Source organism: Vicugna pacos, unplaced genomic scaffold (genome assembly GCF_048564905.1).
Source record: "Vicugna pacos unplaced genomic scaffold, VicPac4 scaffold_20, whole genome shotgun sequence".
Taxonomy (NCBI): Eukaryota; Metazoa; Chordata; class Mammalia; order Artiodactyla; family Camelidae; genus Vicugna; species Vicugna pacos.
This window is the reverse complement of record NW_027328741.1, coordinates 90,402,064-90,422,428: the sequence shown is the minus strand read 5'-3', so window position 1 is coordinate 90,422,428 and position 20,365 is coordinate 90,402,064. Positions and strand designations below refer to the sequence as shown.

The 20,365-nt window shown below is 44.9% G+C and overlaps 2 long non-coding RNA genes across 2 annotated transcripts; both read right to left on the bottom strand.

Moving 5' to 3' along the window:
* Window positions 1-4,866: 4,866 nt before the first annotated feature.
* Window positions 4,867-9,773, bottom strand: LOC140693741 (uncharacterized). Its single transcript, XR_012069439.1, has 3 exons — window positions 9,615-9,773; window positions 5,171-5,241; window positions 4,867-4,962 (listed from the first exon to the last, which is right to left on the bottom strand). It is a non-coding gene; the product is annotated as an uncharacterized lncRNA (long non-coding RNA).
* Window positions 9,774-15,467: 5,694 nt separating this feature from the next.
* LOC140693758 (uncharacterized) lies at window positions 15,468-20,365 on the bottom strand. The gene is made up of 3 exons (XR_012069456.1): window positions 20,211-20,365; window positions 15,767-15,837; window positions 15,468-15,558 (listed from the first exon to the last, which is right to left on the bottom strand). It is a non-coding gene; the product is annotated as an uncharacterized lncRNA (long non-coding RNA).

The window sequence follows — 20,365 nt, the reverse complement described above, 5'->3', positions numbered from 1 at the left end:
TTGAATACTTAGCTCACACCTAGAAACGATGTCCTTCCGCTAGATTCAGCAAATGTTGTGTTTATGTCTTCCCTGGGGTGAAGGGAGTGTGGTAAGTGAGGGGAATCTTTGACTGAACATGAATCTGTATTAGGCTTCAGTTTTTCAAGACAGTGAAGGTAAATAGTACAAGTCAGAAAGTGAACTGAACTGTAAAAGTCGCCAATGACATTAAAGACACAGCTTATGTGGATCGTCTTTCACTTGAGTCAAGCCCCCGGGGGCACTATATCATGGGGGTGCAGACTTGGTTGCGTTAAATGGCTTTAAACTACAGGATCGGATGATTAAGCGTTCTCAACACTGATAGAAAAACACCTGGTTCTCAATAGACTAGCATAACTGCAGCAGGATTCTCCTAGCTAGAATGCCTCTAGGTGCTTTTGGATTCAAACCTAAATGTATATATTTGGTTTGTTTCCTCTTGTATTTTCCTAGAGAGGGATGTTACCCCGTGAAATGCCAACATTGGCCAGTAGGTGTCATTGGGATAAAGGGCACCACATGCACAAGTGTATCCAAGGTTGGGGGTTATTCCATGTTTCCAAAAGTTATTTCATGGTTCCTGTTGGTTTCGGAGGCTTCAACCTTAAAGAGCTGACATGACCCCTTGAACAGTTTGGACTGCTAGTTTGCATTCTATCTGTCTAGCTTTTCCGTAGAGCTGACACAATGTTACCAAAATTGACAAGTCTGGCTTCTAGGTCGATTTAGTGTGTTTCAAAAAATAACTCCATTTTCGTATAACTCCCAAAACATGTAAATGAGTTCTGTTAAACTTCTTAAAGACTGCAAATGGGATATCAACACAATGTCAAAATAGTTGTCTTCGGACAATCCCTCCCACCACGGCTGTATAGAAACAAAGAGCTAAGCAAATATCACATTTCTGTGAAATGTATCTGGATAGTGTTGATTCATCGATGCCCAGTTGGCAGAGAAGAAGTGCAACCTGCACTCACTCGCTCCCATGTACAGAGCAATGGAAACATCCACTCACCCAGCCCTTAGCATAGGACACTGGCCGAAGAGAGGTCTGTTACTCCCAAAGACAGGATGAGGCCTCAGGACACCTGGAAGCAGGAGAATGCAAAGCAGGGAATGGAAACCAGTGCAGGTTCGGACCCCTGGTGATGGAGCAACAAGGGTGAAACTCTGTTTAACTTGGACGCACACTCTCAAGCGGACAGGAGACATGGGTTTGAAGGTGATGTGCTGAGATTTACAAGAGTGCACAGCAGATGCTTGGCTGAGAGAACTCAAAGAAACCAGCGCAAAATATCCCCACAGTTAATTCTGAGACCAAGATCCAAGCTGCCAAATTTGAGGTAGCAGAGGCAATGGTCAGTGAGGCATAGAGCTATGGATGATGGCACACGCGGAGTCTCAGGGATCTGGAGTGCGTTGTGGGATGTGGTGGGTCGAATCAAGAGAGCAAACCGAACTGTGTACCAATAATAAATCAACCACACTGGTCGCGCGGTTGCGATTACCGATATGTCCCATGGCCACACCCAGTACATCTGCAGGACCAGGGACCAATTGGGAATTTTGCCAATAGAGCACGTGTGGGGCTGAATCAGAGATATCGTGCATCTGGTCTGAGGGATCCAGGGGGCCTTGAATTTGAAATCAGAATGAAAAGCCTTAGGATATGCTACATTCATAACCTGGGCTGGGATTATGGTTTGGTTTGAGTCACAGGATGCGCAACAACTCTGTGGTTGCCTTCGTGCACCCGTGCCACAAGGATGAGAGGACAAGGGAGAGTGGTCCAAGTCCACAGCGTGAGAAGAGGAAGCATTCCCTTCAGCACTATCTCCCAAAGGCGGATGCTACATTTTGGATGGCACCGGCACGGTACGGCACCTAGGACAACAAGGAAGGTCTGCGGGATCATTCCAGCAGGCCCTGATATGTGACATCCATAGATATGCTTCCACTGGTGTTTCTGTAGACAGAGAAGCTCTGGAAAGAACTGATTTCATTGGGACATTCCCGTGGCAATAAAAAGCAGAAGAGCACTCTCAGTTTGCTGTTTTGGAAACACTCCAAAATGACATAGAGAAGAATGCAGAGCTGAGAACTTTTAGAAGCTTCATTTCCACAAGAGGAAGTGTCCTGTGCACTTTCAGAAGTGTGAGATAAGTATAATCAAAATGAAGTTATGCTAATCGAAGTAGTATGGGTTGTTCATCACAACTAATGCAACACCAGCAATTGGAGATATACCAAACAACACACACAGGTACAGGTTATGGCATCAATGTCTAGGAGAAATTGTCCTCACAGAAATCCCATGGAATTGCGTAGAGACAAGAGTCTAAAATTTTCAATTAACAAAGCCCTAGAAGTCTACATTAGATACCTGATATTACCTGACCAGTAGAGATGAAGAAGAACAGTAAAAGAAACAGGAAGTACCATTTTCAGTTCCAAAGATATTGAAGGCGCAAAAGATAAGCTTTCAAACAACTAGTCTGCAAAACGCTATCCAGAACAAGTGTTGAAAATGAAGGTCAGGAAAACACTGAAGAACACCAGTGTCTCAGAATCACAAAAGGCAGAATACCAGAAAAGGGGAAGAGAAAGTCTCAACACGAGCCAAAAATATCAGGAAACTCAATGGTTGTCATAATATCAGGGCTAAAATTCAGTCCTTAGCAGACTAGATAATGCAGAGGGACGCGTGAATGACTGTTGAAGACAGGGGAAGAGAAAAACCTCGGTCAGAAGCAGACATAGGAAAGCAAGTGCAAACAAATGAAAACATTGCAGTTGAACCCTGGGTTAAGACAGGGCATGAAAGAATAGAAATCATGAGCCCCAGATGGAAAAGCAAGAGATAAAGAAACAAAAAGTGTCTGAGAATTTATCTGTAGAAAAATCAGACTGAAACTTGCTGAAAGCCAAGAAAGAATCATCTATGCGAATTCAGGAATTACACAGCATCCGAAGGAGGTGGAATCCCAATAGACCTACCAGCAGCTGTATGATTCAAATCAACAAAGTTCACGAATATCCGAGTGATTTACAATGCACCTGGAGGAAACAACATAGTCACAAGGAAACCTCCAGAGGGGTTTCAGCTGATATCTCGGCAGCAATATTGCAGGACAGGGAGGAGTGCCAGGACACAGACCATATCCTGAATGGCCAAATGCTGCCACCTAGGGTAGCCTATGCCACATGAACACCATTTCAAATAACGGCAGAGCTAGAGAATTCTACAGACCGGCAAATCTTAAAAGAATTCAGCAGTTCAAACGTTTTTCTAAAAGAAAGGTTGAGAAAACTCCCCTGAATAGAAAAGCAGCAAGATGGAATGGAAAGAAGAAACCATTATTGGAAATGCAAGAAGAGCATGTGTGGCAGAGAAGAAAGAAGAAGAACTTAAGGAGGACATCAAAACCCTAAAGATGGGAGAGGGAAGCAGGAAATCATAGGTGATTGGAAGCACTCTCTTAAGTGAATCAGCTTATTTGACTCTGTTTGAAGCGAAAGGAGAGATGCATGGCCTGACGTGTTTGCAAAACAAGCGAGAAGAAGACCAACAAAGAATCAAACCAACAAACAAGCACCAAAATGGTATGGTTGGCTGACACATACAAAGGGAACCATGATTATTCAAAAGAAAATACTCAAGGTGAGGTCAAGGGTCATTCAGAACGCATCGACCCAGTATCGTGGCTTGCATGTACTCAGCACACTTGTATTCGGAAATCAGAAGCGTGCATTCATATTCGTAAATTTTGATTCATAAGAGCATATCGTGACCTAACACTAATGCCGATTTGGAATCAAATGGTTTCCTAGTCCGTGATGTAGACTTGTATGTCTTCCAACAGGATGAAGGAATGCCATATTCTAGGCTACGTAGAGAAGAAATGTAAGAAGCCTATAACAAAGGCAAGTAGCTCTGCCAAAGTGTACTAAGTGCAAAAGAGACCGACAGCAAAGTGCACATTGGGGTTGGTTTCATTTCTTGGAATTTCAGCCCCCATGAATCCAATGGATCCATGTCCTGAGAGTGTGGGTGTTTCAGCAGAAATCAGGCGACGCATATGTATTCCGGATGTACGGATATTATAGGAACATGAGTCTCCTTTAGTGGGTCCCTGTGTACTGTGAACTGTTAGAAAGTTTAAAGACGTGTGAAACCATCAACTGAAAAGGGACACCCTTCCCTCCATTGGTACGGTGCATAGAGCTCTGAACAAAAGGAAAGAGGGAAGAAGAAAGGCCCATGGGACGCTAGTGGGTAGAATCACATTTACCTTAGGAACCTCTCGTCGGATGCAGCCCCTCCCCCAACACTGACAAGATGCAGCAGCCATTGGGGATGGCAGTTAGCGGTTGGATTCCAGGTGGAATGTTGGTGTTTACCGCGAGGCTTGTTGTGGCTGTTGGATCCTAGGTAACCGGGCAGAGTTCTGTGGGTGGATCAGTGTGATGGAGGGGCTGCCGCCCTCTGTGGAGCTTGGCTTAGGTGTTTGGTCCGGGAAGCTGTGTAAGTTCGAGATACTGCTGCTGCCCAAAGACCTGAGGTCACAGGTCAGTTTCCAGAACCTGAAAGGGCAGACAGTGGAAGATCTGCCTGTCATCAGCTTACTGGTCAGGCTCCGAGGTACTTTCAGACTTGCCCAGTCCTGGTGAAGTCGACTTTAGGGGAGACACGTAGAGAAGCTGGCCGATAAGCTGGCTGCACGGATTGAGGAGAGATGCGAACACATGGATGAGAGATGTTCTGCTACAATGGAGAATACTGGCGTGGAGACAGCTGTAGAGGATACCAGGCTCAAAAGACATTCATGAGACATATTGAAACTCACTGATACAGGCAGAAACATACGGAGTGCCAACGTGGACTTGAGGAAGTTCCTCAATTCTCTTCTCCAATAACGGGTCCAAGGTCCCTGACGTCTGAAGGAGAAGAAATGGCAGAGATGATCAAAACGCTCCTGTTCTTGGAAGAGGTCGTGAGAATCCACACGTCCCAAGGGGCATTCCCAAGCCATTCAGACCAAAATTCAACAAGCCCAGGTAAGCCTTTTCCCAGGTTTGGGCCTAGCTAGTGAGCACTTGCCCTTCCCTCCCCTCCACTCAGGCATCCATTTTGAAGGATCAGTACCTGAGCTGCAATGAAGCCATTACGAGAAGAGCAAGCCCCTCCTAGAATCAGAGTTCCTCCAGCTTCACTCTCTGTGAACAACAGTGAACACCTTAAAGGTCAAATAGTCTCGGCTGAAATAGGTAAACTTGAATACTTAGCTCACACCTAGAAACGATGTCCTTCCGCTAGATTCAGCAAATGTTGTGTTTATGTCTTCCCTGGGGTGAAGGGAGTGTGGTAAGTGAGGGGAATCTTTGACTGAACATGAATCTGTATTAGGCTTCAGTTTTTCAAGACAGTGAAGGTAAATAGTACAAGTCAGAAAGTGAACTGAACTGTAAAAGTCGCCAATGACATTAAAGACACAGCTTATGTGGATCGTCTTTCACTTGAGTCAAGCCCCCGGGGGCACTATATCATGGGGGTGCAGACTTGGTTGCGTTAAATGGCTTTAAACTACAGGATCGGATGATTAAGCGTTCTCAACACTGATAGAAAAACACCTGGTTCTCAATAGACTAGCATAACTGCAGCAGGATTCTCCTAGCTAGAATGCCTCTAGGTGCTTTTGGATTCAAACCTAAATGTATATATTTGGTTTGTTTCCTCTTGTATTTTCCTAGAGAGGGATGTTACCCCGTGAAATGCCAACATTGGCCAGTAGGTGTCATTGGGATAAAGGGCACCACATGCACAAGTGTATCCAAGGTTGGGGGTTATTCCATGTTTCCAAAAGTTATTTCATGGTTCCTGTTGGTTTCGGAGGCTTCAACCTTAAAGAGCTGACATGACCCCTTGAACAGTTTGGACTGCTAGTTTGCATTCTATCTGTCTAGCTTTTCCGTAGAGCTGACACAATGTTACCAAAATTGACAAGTCTGGCTTCTAGGTCGATTTAGTGTGTTTCAAAAAATAACTCCATTTTCGTATAACTCCCAAAACATGTAAATGAGTTCTGTTAAACTTCTTAAAGACTGCAAATGGGATATCAACACAATGTCAAAATAGTTGTCTTCGGACAATCCCTCCCACCACGGCTGTATAGAAACAAAGAGCTAAGCAAATATCACATTTCTGTGAAATGTATCTGGATAGTGTTGATTCATCGATGCCCAGTTGGCAGAGAAGAAGTGCAACCTGCACTCACTCGCTCCCATGTACAGAGCAATGGAAACATCCACTCACCCAGCCCTTAGCATAGGACACTGGCCGAAGAGAGGTCTGTTACTCCCAAAGACAGGATGAGGCCTCAGGACACCTGGAAGCAGGAGAATGCAAAGCAGGGAATGGAAACCAGTGCAGGTTCGGACCCCTGGTGATGGAGCAACAAGGGTGAAACTCTGTTTAACTTGGACGCACACTCTCAAGCGGACAGGAGACATGGGTTTGAAGGTGATGTGCTGAGATTTACAAGAGTGCACAGCAGATGCTTGGCTGAGAGAACTCAAAGAAACCAGCGCAAAATATCCCCACAGTTAATTCTGAGACCAAGATCCAAGCTGCCAAATTTGAGGTAGCAGAGGCAATGGTCAGTGAGGCATAGAGCTACGGATGATGGCACACGCGGAGTCTCAGGGATCTGGAGTGCGTTGTGGGATGTGGTGGGTCGAATCAAGAGAGCAAACCGAACTGTGTACCAATAATAAATCAACCACACTGGTCGCGCGGTTGCGATTACCGATATGTCCCATGGCCACACCCAGTACATCTGCAGGACCAGGGACCAATTGGGAATTTTGCCAATAGAGCACGTGTGGGGCTGAATCAGAGATATCGTGCATCTGGTCTGAGGGATCCAGGGGGCCTTGAATTTGAAATCAGAATGAAAAGCCTTAGGATATGCTACATTCATAACCTGGGCTGGGATTATGGTTTGGTTTGAGTCACAGGATGCGCAACAACTCTGTGGTTGCCTTCGTGCACCCGTGCCACAAGGATGAGAGGACAAGGGAGAGTGGTCCAAGTCCACAGCGTGAGAAGAGGAAGCATTCCCTTCAGCACTATCTCCCAAAGGCGGATGCTACATTTTGGATGGCACCGGCACGGTACGGCACCTAGGACAACAAGGAAGGTCTGCGGGATCATTCCAGCAGGCCCTGATATGTGACATCCATAGATATGCTTCCACTGGTGTTTCTGTAGACAGAGAAGCTCTGGAAAGAACTGATTTCATTGGGACATTCCCGTGGCAATAAAAAGCAGAAGAGCACTCTCAGTTTGCTGTTTTGGAAACACTCCAAAATGACATAGAGAAGAATGCAGAGCTGAGAACTTTTAGAAGCTTCATTTCCACAAGAGGAAGTGTCCTGTGCACTTTCAGAAGTGTGAGATAAGTATAATCAAAATGAAGTTATGCTAATCGAAGTAGTATGGGTTGTTCATCACAACTAATGCAACACCAGCAATTGGAGATATACCAAACAACACACACAGGTACAGGTTATGGCATCAATGTCTAGGAGAAATTGTCCTCACAGAAATCCCATGGAATTGCGTAGAGACAAGAGTCTAAAATTTTCAATTAACAAAGCCCTAGAAGTCTACATTAGATACCTGATATTACCTGACCAGTAGAGATGAAGAAGAACAGTAAAAGAAACAGGAAGTACCATTTTCAGTTCCAAAGATATTGAAGGCGCAAAAGATAAGCTTTCAAACAACTAGTCTGCAAAACGCTATCCAGAACAAGTGTTGAAAATGAAGGTCAGGAAAACACTGAAGAACACCAGTGTCTCAGAATCACAAAAGGCAGAATACCAGAAAAGGGGAAGAGAAAGTCTCAACACGAGCCAAAAATATCAGGAAACTCAATGGTTGTCATAATATCAGGGCTAAAATTCAGTCCTTAGCAGACTAGATAATGCAGAGGGACGCGTGAATGACTGTTGAAGACAGGGGAAGAGAAAAACCTCGGTCAGAAGCAGACATAGGAAAGCAAGTGCAAACAAATGAAAACATTGCAGTTGAACCCTGGGTTAAGACAGGGCATGAAAGAATAGAAATCATGAGCCCCAGATGGAAAAGCAAGAGATAAAGAAACAAAAAGTGTCTGAGAATTTATCTGTAGAAAAATCAGACTGAAACTTGCTGAAAGCCAAGAAAGAATCATCTATGCGAATTCAGGAATTACACAGCATCCGAAGGAGGTGGAATCCCAATAGACCTACCAGCAGCTGTATGATTCAAATCAACAAAGTTCACGAATATCCGAGTGATTTACAATGCACCTGGAGGAAACAACATAGTCACAAGGAAACCTCCAGAGGGGTTTCAGCTGATATCTCGGCAGCAATATTGCAGGACAGGGAGGAGTGCCAGGACACAGACCATATCCTGAATGGCCAAATGCTGCCACCTAGGGTAGCCTATGCCACATGAACACCATTTCAAATAACGGCAGAGCTAGAGAATTCTACAGACCGGCAAATCTTAAAAGAATTCAGCAGTTCAAACGTTTTTCTAAAAGAAAGGTTGAGAAAACTCCCCTGAATAGAAAAGCAGCAAGATGGAATGGAAAGAAGAAACCATTATTGGAAATGCAAGAAGAGCATGTGTGGCAGAGAAGAAAGAAGAAGAACTTAAGGAGGACATCAAAACCCTAAAGATGGGAGAGGGAAGCAGGAAATCATAGGTGATTGGAAGCACTCTCTTAAGTGAATCAGCTTATTTGACTCTGTTTGAAGCGAAAGGAGAGATGCATGGCCTGACGTGTTTGCAAAACAAGTGAGAAGAAGACCAACAAAGAATCAAACCAACAAACAAGCACCAAAATGGTATGGTTGGCTGACACATACAAAGGGAACCATGATTATTCAAAAGAAAATACTCAAGGTGAGGTCAAGGGTCATTCAGAACGCATCGACCCAGTATCGTGGCTTGCATGTACTCAGCACACTTGTATTCGGAAATCAGAAGCGTGCATTCATATTCGTAAATTTTGATTCATAAGAGCATATCGTGACCTAACACTAATGCCGATTTGGAATCAAATGGTTTCCTAGTCCGTGATGTAGATTTGTATGTCTTCCAACAGGATGAAGGAATGCCATATTCTAGGCTACGTAGAGAAGAAATGTAAGAAGCCTATAACAAAGGCAAGTAGCTCTGCCAAAGTGTACTAAGTGCAAAAGAGACCGACAGCAAAGTGCACATTGGGGTTGGTTTCATTTCTTGGAATTTCAGCCCCCATGAATCCAATGGATCCATGTCCTGAGAGTGTGGGTGTTTCAGCAGAAATCAGGCGACGCATATGTATTCCGGATGTACGGATATTATAGGAACATGAGTCTCCTTTAGTGGGTCCCTGTGTACTGTGAACTGTTAGAAAGTTTAAAGACGTGTGAAACCATCAACTGAAAAGGGACACCCTTCCCTCCATTGGTACGGTGCATAGAGCTCTGAACAAAAGGAAAGAGGGAAGAAGAAAGGCCCATGGGACGCTAGTGGGTAGAATCACATTTACCTTAGGAACCTCTCGTCGGATGCAGCCCCTCCCCCAACACTGACAAGATGCAGCAGCCATTGGGGATGGCAGTTAGCGGTTGGATTCCAGGTGGAATGTTGGTGTTTACCGCGAGGCTTGTTGTGGCTGTTGGATCCTAGGTAACCGGGCAGAGTTCTGTGGGTGGATCAGTGTGATGGAGGGGCTGCCGCCCTCTGTGGAGCTTGGCTTAGGTGTTTGGTCCGGGAAGCTGTGTAAGTTCGAGATACTGCTGCTGCCCAAAGACCTGAGGTCACAGGTCAGTTTCCAGAACCTGAAAGGGCAGACAGTGGAAGATCTGCCTGTCATCAGCTTACTGGTCAGGCTCCGAGGTACTTTCAGACTTGCCCAGTCCTGGTGAAGTCGACTTTAGGGGAGACACGTAGAGAAGCTGGCCGATAAGCTGGCTGCACGGATTGAGGAGAGATGCGAACACATGGATGAGAGATGTTCTGCTACAATGGAGAATACTGGCGTGGAGACAGCTGTAGAGGATACCAGGCTCAAAAGACATTCATGAGACATATTGAAACTCACTGATACAGGCAGAAACATACGGAGTGCCAACGTGGACTTGAGGAAGTTCCTCAATTCTCTTCTCCAATAACGGGTCCAAGGTCCCTGACGTCTGAAGGAGAAGAAATGGCAGAGATGATCAAAACGCTCCTGTTCTTGGAAGAGGTCGTGAGAATCCACACGTCCCAAGGGGCATTCCCAAGCCATTCAGACCAAAATTCAACAAGCCCAGGTAAGCCTTTTCCCAGGTTTGGGCCTAGCTAGTGAGCACTTGCCCTTCCCTCCCCTCCACTCAGGCATCCATTTTGAAGGATCAGTACCTGAGCTGCAATGAAGCCATTACGAGAAGAGCAAGCCCCTCCTAGAATCAGAGTTCCTCCAGCTTCACTCTCTGTGAACAACAGTGAACACCTTAAAGGTCAAATAGTCTCGGCTGAAATAGGTAAACTTGAATACTTAGCTCACACCTAGAAACGATGTCCTTCCGCTAGATTCAGCAAATGTTGTGTTTATGTCTTCCCTGGGGTGAAGGGAGTGTGGTAAGTGAGGGGAATCTTTGACTGAACATGAATCTGTATTAGGCTTCAGTTTTTCAAGACAGTGAAGGTAAATAGTACAAGTCAGAAAGTGAACTGAACTGTAAAAGTCGCCAATGACATTAAAGACACAGCTTATGTGGATCGTCTTTCACTTGAGTCAAGCCCCCGGGGGCACTATATCATGGGGGTGCAGACTTGGTTGCGTTAAATGGCTTTAAACTACAGGATCGGATGATTAAGCGTTCTCAACACTGATAGAAAAACACCTGGTTCTCAATAGACTAGCATAACTGCAGCAGGATTCTCCTAGCTAGAATGCCTCTAGGTGCTTTTGGATTCAAACCTAAATGTATATATTTGGTTTGTTTCCTCTTGTATTTTCCTAGAGAGGGATGTTACCCCGTGAAATGCCAACATTGGCCAGTAGGTGTCATTGGGATAAAGGGCACCACATGCACAAGTGTATCCAAGGTTGGGGGTTATTCCATGTTTCCAAAAGTTATTTCATGGTTCCTGTTGGTTTCGGAGGCTTCAACCTTAAAGAGCTGACATGACCCCTTGAACAGTTTGGACTGCTAGTTTGCATTCTATCTGTCTAGCTTTTCCGTAGAGCTGACACAATGTTACCAAAATTGACAAGTCTGGCTTCTAGGTCGATTTAGTGTGTTTCAAAAAATAACTCCATTTTCGTATAACTCCCAAAACATGTAAATGAGTTCTGTTAAACTTCTTAAAGACTGCAAATGGGATATCAACACAATGTCAAAATAGTTGTCTTCGGACAATCCCTCCCACCACGGCTGTATAGAAACAAAGAGCTAAGCAAATATCACATTTCTGTGAAATGTATCTGGATAGTGTTGATTCATCGATGCCCAGTTGGCAGAGAAGAAGTGCAACCTGCACTCACTCGCTCCCATGTACAGAGCAATGGAAACATCCACTCACCCAGCCCTTAGCATAGGACACTGGCCGAAGAGAGGTCTGTTACTCCCAAAGACAGGATGAGGCCTCAGGACACCTGGAAGCAGGAGAATGCAAAGCAGGGAATGGAAACCAGTGCAGGTTCGGACCCCTGGTGATGGAGCAACAAGGGTGAAACTCTGTTTAACTTGGACGCACACTCTCAAGCGGACAGGAGACATGGGTTTGAAGGTGATGTGCTGAGATTTACAAGAGTGCACAGCAGATGCTTGGCTGAGAGAACTCAAAGAAACCAGCGCAAAATATCCCCACAGTTAATTCTGAGACCAAGATCCAAGCTGCCAAATTTGAGGTAGCAGAGGCAATGGTCAGTGAGGCATAGAGCTACGGATGATGGCACACGCGGAGTCTCAGGGATCTGGAGTGCGTTGTGGGATGTGGTGGGTCGAATCAAGAGAGCAAACCGAACTGTGTACCAATAATAAATCAACCACACTGGTCGCGCGGTTGCGATTACCGATATGTCCCATGGCCACACCCAGTACATCTGCAGGACCAGGGACCAATTGGGAATTTTGCCAATAGAGCACGTGTGGGGCTGAATCAGAGATATCGTGCATCTGGTCTGAGGGATCCAGGGGGCCTTGAATTTGAAATCAGAATGAAAAGCCTTAGGATATGCTACATTCATAACCTGGGCTGGGATTATGGTTTGGTTTGAGTCACAGGATGCGCAACAACTCTGTGGTTGCCTTCGTGCACCCGTGCCACAAGGATGAGAGGACAAGGGAGAGTGGTCCAAGTCCACAGCGTGAGAAGAGGAAGCATTCCCTTCAGCACTATCTCCCAAAGGCGGATGCTACATTTTGGATGGCACCGGCACGGTACGGCACCTAGGACAACAAGGAAGGTCTGCGGGATCATTCCAGCAGGCCCTGATATGTGACATCCATAGATATGCTTCCACTGGTGTTTCTGTAGACAGAGAAGCTCTGGAAAGAACTGATTTCATTGGGACATTCCCGTGGCAATAAAAAGCAGAAGAGCACTCTCAGTTTGCTGTTTTGGAAACACTCCAAAATGACATAGAGAAGAATGCAGAGCTGAGAACTTTTAGAAGCTTCATTTCCACAAGAGGAAGTGTCCTGTGCACTTTCAGAAGTGTGAGATAAGTATAATCAAAATGAAGTTATGCTAATCGAAGTAGTATGGGTTGTTCATCACAACTAATGCAACACCAGCAATTGGAGATATACCAAACAACACACACAGGTACAGGTTATGGCATCAATGTCTAGGAGAAATTGTCCTCACAGAAATCCCATGGAATTGCGTAGAGACAAGAGTCTAAAATTTTCAATTAACAAAGCCCTAGAAGTCTACATTAGATACCTGATATTACCTGACCAGTAGAGATGAAGAAGAACAGTAAAAGAAACAGGAAGTACCATTTTCAGTTCCAAAGATATTGAAGGCGCAAAAGATAAGCTTTCAAACAACTAGTCTGCAAAACGCTATCCAGAACAAGTGTTGAAAATGAAGGTCAGGAAAACACTGAAGAACACCAGTGTCTCAGAATCACAAAAGGCAGAATACCAGAAAAGGGGAAGAGAAAGTCTCAACACGAGCCAAAAATATCAGGAAACTCAATGGTTGTGATAATATCAGGGCTAAAATTCAGTCCTTAGCAGACTAGATAATGCAGAGGGACGCGTGAATGACTGTTGAAGACAGGGGAAGAGAAAAACCTCGTTCAGAAGCAGACATAGGAAAGCAAGTGCAAACAAATGAAAACATTGCAGTTGAACCCTGGGTTAAGACAGGGCATGAAAGAATAGAAATCATGAGTCCCAGATGGAAAAGCAAGAGATAAAGAAACAAAAAGTGTCTGAGAATTTATCTGTAGAAAAATCAGACTGAAACTTGCTGAAAGCCAAGAAAGAATCATCTATGCGAATTCAGGAATTACACAGCATCCGAAGGAGGTGGAATCCCAATAGACCTACCAGCAGCTGTATGATTCAAATCAACAAAGTTCACGAATATCCGAGTGATTTACAATGCACCTGGAGGAAACAACATAGTCACAAGGAAACCTCCAGAGGGGTTTCAGCTGATATCTCGGCAGCAATATTGCAGGACAGGGAGGAGTGCCAGGACACAGACCATATCCTGAATGGCCAAATGCTGCCACCTAGGGTAGCCTATGCCACATGAACACCATTTCAAATAACGGCAGAGCTAGAGAATTCTACAGACCGGCAAATCTTAAAAGAATTCAGCAGTTCAAACGTTTTTCTAAAAGAAAGGTTGAGAAAACTCCCCTGAATAGAAAAGCAGCAAGATGGAATGGAAAGAAGAAACCATTATTGGAAATGCAAGAAGAGCATGTGTGGCAGAGAAGAAAGAAGAAGAACTTAAGGAGGACATCAAAACCCTAAAGATGGGAGAGGGAAGCAGGAAATCATAGGTGATTGGAAGCACTCTCTTAAGTGAATCAGCTTATTTGACTCTGTTTGAAGCGAAAGGAGAGATGCATGGCCTGACGTGTTTGCAAAACAAGCGAGAAGAAGACCAACAAAGAATCAAACCAACAAACAAGCACCAAAATGGTATGGTTGGCTGACACATACAAAGGGAACCATGATTATTCAAAAGAAAATACTCAAGGTGAGGTCAAGGGTCATTCAGAACGCATCGACCCAGTATCGTGGCTTGCATGTACTCAGCACACTTGTATTCGGAAATCAGAAGCGTGCATTCATATTCGTAAATTTTGATTCATAAGAGCATATCGTGACCTAACACTAATGCCGATTTGGAATCAAATGGTTTCCTAGTCCGTGATGTAGACTTGTATGTCTTCCAACAGGATGAAGGAATGCCATATTCTAGGCTACGTAGAGAAGAAATGTAAGAAGCCTATAACAAAGGCAAGTAGCTCTGCCAAAGTGTACTAAGTGCAAAAGAGACCGACAGCAAAGTGCACATTGGGGTTGGTTTCATTTCTTGGAATTTCAGCCCCCATGAATCCAATGGATCCATGTCCTGAGAGTGTGGGTGTTTCAGCAGAAATCAGGCGACGCATATGTATTCCGGATGTACGGATATTATAGGAACATAAGTCTCCTTTAGTGGGTCCCTGTGTACTGTGAACTGTTAGAAAGTTTAAAGACGTGTGAAACCATCAACTGAAAAGGGACACCCTTCCCTCCATTGGTACGGTGCATAGAGCTCTGAACAAAAGGAAAGAGGGAAGAAGAAAGGCCCATGGGACGCTAGTGGGTAGAATCACATTTACCTTAGGAACCTCTCGTCGGATGCAGCCCCTCCCCCAACACTGACAAGATGCAGCAGCCATTGGGGATGGCAGTTAGCGGTTGGATTCCAGGTGGAATGTTGGTGTTTACCGCGAGGCTTGTTGTGGCTGTTGGATCCTAGATAACCGGGCAGAGTTCTGTGGGTGGATCAGTGTGATGGAGGGGCTGCCGCCCTCTGTGGAGCTTGGCTTAGGTGTTTGGTCCGGGAAGCTGTGTAAGTTCGAGATACTGCTGCTGCCCAAAGACCTGAGGTCACAGGTCAGTTTCCAGAACCTGAAAGGGCAGACAGTGGAAGATCTGCCTGTCATCAGCTTACTGGTCAGGCTCCGAGGTACTTTCAGACTTGCCCAGTCCTGGTGAAGTCGACTTTAGGGGAGACACGTAGAGAAGCTGGCCGATAAGCTGGCTGCACGGATTGAGGAGAGATGCGAACACATGGATGAGAGATGTTCTGCTACAATGGAGAATACTGGCGTGGAGACAGCTGTAGAGGATACCAGGCTCAAAAGACATTCATGAGACATATTGAAACTCACTGATACAGGCAGAAACATACGGAGTGCCAACGTGGACTTGAGGAAGTTCCTCAATTCTCTTCTCCAATAACGGGTCCAAGGTCCCTGACGTCTGAAGGAGAAGAAATGGCAGAGATGATCAAAACGCTCCTGTTCTTGGAAGAGGTCGTGAGAATCCACACGTCCCAAGGGGCATTCCCAAGCCATTCAGACCAAAATTCAACAAGCCCAGGTAAGCCTTTTCCCAGGTTTGGGCCTAGCTAGTGAGCACTTGCCCTTCCCTCCCCTCCACTCAGGCATCCATTTTGAAGGATCAGTACCTGAGCTGCAATGAAGCCATTACGAGAAGAGCAAGCCCCTCCTAGAATCAGAGTTCCTCCAGCTTCACTCTCTGTGAACAACAGTGAACACCTTAAAGGTCAAATAGTCTCGGCTGAAATAGGTAAACTTGAATACTTAGCTCACACCTAGAAACGATGTCCTTCCGCTAGATTCAGCAAATGTTGTGTTTATGTCTTCCCTGGGGTGAAGGGAGTGTGGTAAGTGAGGGGAATCTTTGACTGAACATGAATCTGTATTAGGCTTCAGTTTTTCAAGACAGTGAAGGTAAATAGTACAAGTCAGAAAGTGAACTGAACTGTAAAAGTCGCCAATGACATTAAAGACACAGCTTATGTGGATCGTCTTTCACTTGAGTCAAGCCCCCGGGGGCACTATATCATGGGGGTGCAGACTTGGTTGCGTTAAATGGCTTTAAACTACAGGATCGGATGATTAAGCGTTCTCAACACTGATAGAAAAACACCTGGTTCTCAATAGACTAGCATAACTGCAGCAGGATTCTCCTAGCTAGAATGCCTCTAGGTGCTTTTGGATTCAAACCTAAATGTATATATTTGGTTTGTTTCCTCTTGTATTTTCCTAGAGAGGGATGTTACCCCGTGAAATGCCAACATTGGCCAGTAGGTGTCATTGGGATAAAGGGCACCACATGCACAAGTGTATCCAAGGTTGGGGGTTATTCCATGTTTCCAAAAGTTATTTCATGGTTCCTGTTGGTTTCGGAGGCTTCAACCTTAAAGAGCTGACATGACCCCTTGAACAGTTTGGACTGCTAGTTTGCATTCTATCTGTCTAGCTTTTCCGTAGAGCTGACACAATGTTACCAAAATTGACAAGTCTGGCTTCTAGGTCGATTTAGTGTGTTTCAAAAAATAACTCCATTTTCGTATAACTCCCAAAACATGTAAATGAGTTCTGTTAAACTTCTTAAAGACTGCAAATGGGATATCAACACAATGTCAAAATAGTTGTCTTCGGACAATCCCTCCCACCACGGCTGTATAGAAACAAAGAGCTAAGCAAATATCACATTTCTGTGAAATGTATCTGGGTAGTGTTGATTCATCGATGCCCAGTTGGCAGAGAAGAAGTGCAACCTGCACTCACTCGCTCCCATGTACAGAGCAATGGAAACATCCACTCACCCAGCCCTTAGCATAGGACACTGGCCGAAGAGAGGTCTGTTACTCCCAAAGACAGGATGAGGCCTCAGGACACCTGGAAGCAGGAGAATGCAAAGCAGGGAATGGAAACCAGTGCAGGTTCGGACCCCTGGTGATGGAGCAACAAGGGTGAAACTCTGTTTAACTTGGACGCACACTCTCAAGCGGACAGGAGACATGGGTTTGAAGGTGATGTGCTGAGATTTACAAGAGTGCACAGCAGATGCTTGGCTGAGAGAACTCAAAGAAACCAGCGCAAAATATCCCCACAGTTAATTCTGAGACCAAGATCCAAGCTGCCAAATTTGAGGTAGCAGAGGCAATGGTCAGTGAGGCATAGAGCTACGGATGATGGCACACGCGGAGTCTCAGGGATCTGGAGTGCGTTGTGGGATGTGGTGGGTCGAATCAAGAGAGCAAACCGAACTGTGTACCAATAATAAATCAACCACACTGGTCGCGCGGTTGCGATTACCGATATGTCCCATGGCCACACCCAGTACATCTGCAGGACCAGGGACCAATTGGGAATTTTGCCAATAGAGCACGTGTGGGGCTGAATCAGAGATATCGTGCATCTGGTCTGAGGGATCCAGGGGGCCTTGAATTTGAAATCAGAATGAAAAGCCTTAGGATATGCTACATTCATAACCTGGGCTGGGATTATGGTTTGTTTTGAGTCACAGGATGCGCAACAACTCTGTGGTTGCCTTCGTGCACCCGTGCCACAAGGATGAGAGGACAAGGGAGAGTGGTCCAAGTCCACAGCGTGAGAAGAGGAAGCATTCCCTTCAGCACTATCTCCCAAAGGCGGATGCTACATTTTGGATGGCACCGGCACGGTACGGCACCTAGGACAACAAGGAAGGTCTGCGGGATCATTCCAGCAGGCCCTGATATGTGACATCCATAGATATGCTTCCACTGGTGTTTCTGTAGACAGAGAAGCTCTGGAAAGAACTGATTTCATTGGGACATTCCCGTGGCAATAAAAAGCAGAAGAGCACTCTCAGTTTGCTGTTTTGGAAACACTCCAAAATGACATAGAGAAGAATGCAGAGCTGAGAACTTTTAGAAGCTTCATTTCCACAAGAGGAAGTGTCCTGTGCACTTTCAGAAGTGTGAGATAAGTATAATCAAAATGAAGTTATGCTAATCGAAGTAGTATGGGTTGTTCATCACAACTAATGCAACACCAGCAATTGGAGATATACCAAACAACACACACAGGTACAGGTTATGGCATCAATGTCTAGGAGAAATTGTCCTCACAGAAATCCCATGGAATTGCGTAGAGACAAGAGTCTAAAATTTTCAATTAACAAAGCCCTAGAAGTCTACATTAGATACCTGATATTACCTGACCAGTAGAGATGAAGAAGAACAGTAAAAGAAACAGGAAGTACCATTTTCAGTTCCAAAGATATTGAAGGCGCAAAAGATAAGCTTTCAAACAACTAGTCTGCAAAACGCTATCCAGAACAAGTGTTGAAAATGAAGGTCAGGAAAACACTGAAGAACACCAGTGTCTCAGAATCACAAAAGGCAGAATACCAGAAAAGGGGAAGAGAAAGTCTCAACACGAGCCAAAAATATCAGGAAACTCAATGGTTGTGATAATATCAGGGCTAAAATTCAGTCCTTAGCAGACTAGATAATGCAGAGGGACGCGTGAATGACTGTTGAAGACAGGGGAAGAGAAAAACCTCGGTCAGAAGCAGACATAGGAAAGCAAGTGCAAACAAATGAAAACATTGCAGTTGAACCCTGGGTTAAGACAGGGCATGAAAGAATAGAAATCATGAGCCCCAGATGGAAAAGCAAGAGATAAAGAAACAAAAAGTGTCTGAGAATTTATCTGTAGAAAAATCAGACTGAAACTTGCTGAAAGCCAAGAAAGAATCATCTATGCGAATTCAGGAATTACACAGCATCCGAAGGAGGTGGAATCCCAATAGACCTACCAGCAGCTGTATGATTCAAATCAACAAAGTTCACGAATATCCGAGTGATTTACAATGCACCTGGAGGAAACAACATAGTCACAAGGAAACCTCCAGAGGGGTTTCAGCTGATATCTCGGCAGCAATATTGCAGGACAGGGAGGAGTGCCAGGACACAGACCATATCCTGAATGGCCAAATGCTGCCACCTAGGGTAGCCTATGCCACATGAACACCATTTCAAATAACGGCAGAGCTAGAGAATTCTACAGACCGGCAAATCTTAAAAGAATTCAGCAGTTCAAACGTTTTTCTAAAAGAAAGGTTGAGAAAACTCCCCTGAATAGAAAAGCAGCAAGATGGAATGGAAAGAAGAAACCATTATTGGAAATGCAAGAAGAGCATGTGTGGCAGAGAAGAAAGAAGAAGAACTTAAGGAGGACATCAAAACCCTAAAGATGGGAGAGGGAAGCAGGAAATCATAGGTGATTGGAAGCACTCTCTTAAGTGAATCAGCTTATTTGACTCTGTTTGAAGCGAAAGGAGAGATGCATGGCCTGACGTGTTTGCAAAACAAGCGAGAAGAAGACCAACAAAGAATCAAACCAACAAACAAGCACCAAAATGGTATGGTTGGCTGACACATACAAAGGGAACCATGATTATTCAAAAGAAAATACTCAAGGTGAGGTCAAGGGTCATTCAGAACGCATCGACCCAGTATCGTGGCTTGCATGTACTCAGCACACTTGTATTCGGAAATCAGAAGCGTGCATTCATATTCGTAAATTTTGATTCATAAGAGCATATCGTGACCTAACACTAATGCCGATTTGGAATCAAATGGTTTCCTAGTCCGTGATGTAGACTTGTATGTCTTCCAACAGGATGAAGGAATGCCATATTCTAGGCTACGTAGAGAAGAAATGTAAGAAGCCTATAACAAAGGCAAGTAGCTCTGCCAAAGTGTACTAAGTGCAAAAGAGACCGACAGCAAAGTGCACATTGGGGTTGGTTTCATTTCTTGGAATTTCAGCCCCCATGAATCCAATGGATCCATGTCCTGAGAGTGTGGGTGTTTCAGCAGAAATCAGGCGACGCATATGTATTCCGGATGTACGGATATTATAGGAACATAAGTCTCCTTTAGTGGGTCCCTGTGTACTGTGAACTGTTAGAAAGTTTAAAGACGTGTGAAACCATCAACTGAAAAGGGACACCCTTCCCTCCATTGGTACGGTGCATAGAGCTCTGAACAAAAGGAAAGAGGGAAGAAGAAAGGCCCATGGGACGCTAGTGGGTAGAATCACATTTACCTTAGGAACCTCTCGTCGGATGCAGCCCCTCCCCCAACACTGACAAGATGCAGCAGCCATTGGGGATGGCAGTTAGCGGTTGGATTCCAGGTGGAATGTTGGTGTTTACCGCGAGGCTTGTTGTGGCTGTTGGATCCTAGGTAACCGGGCAGAGT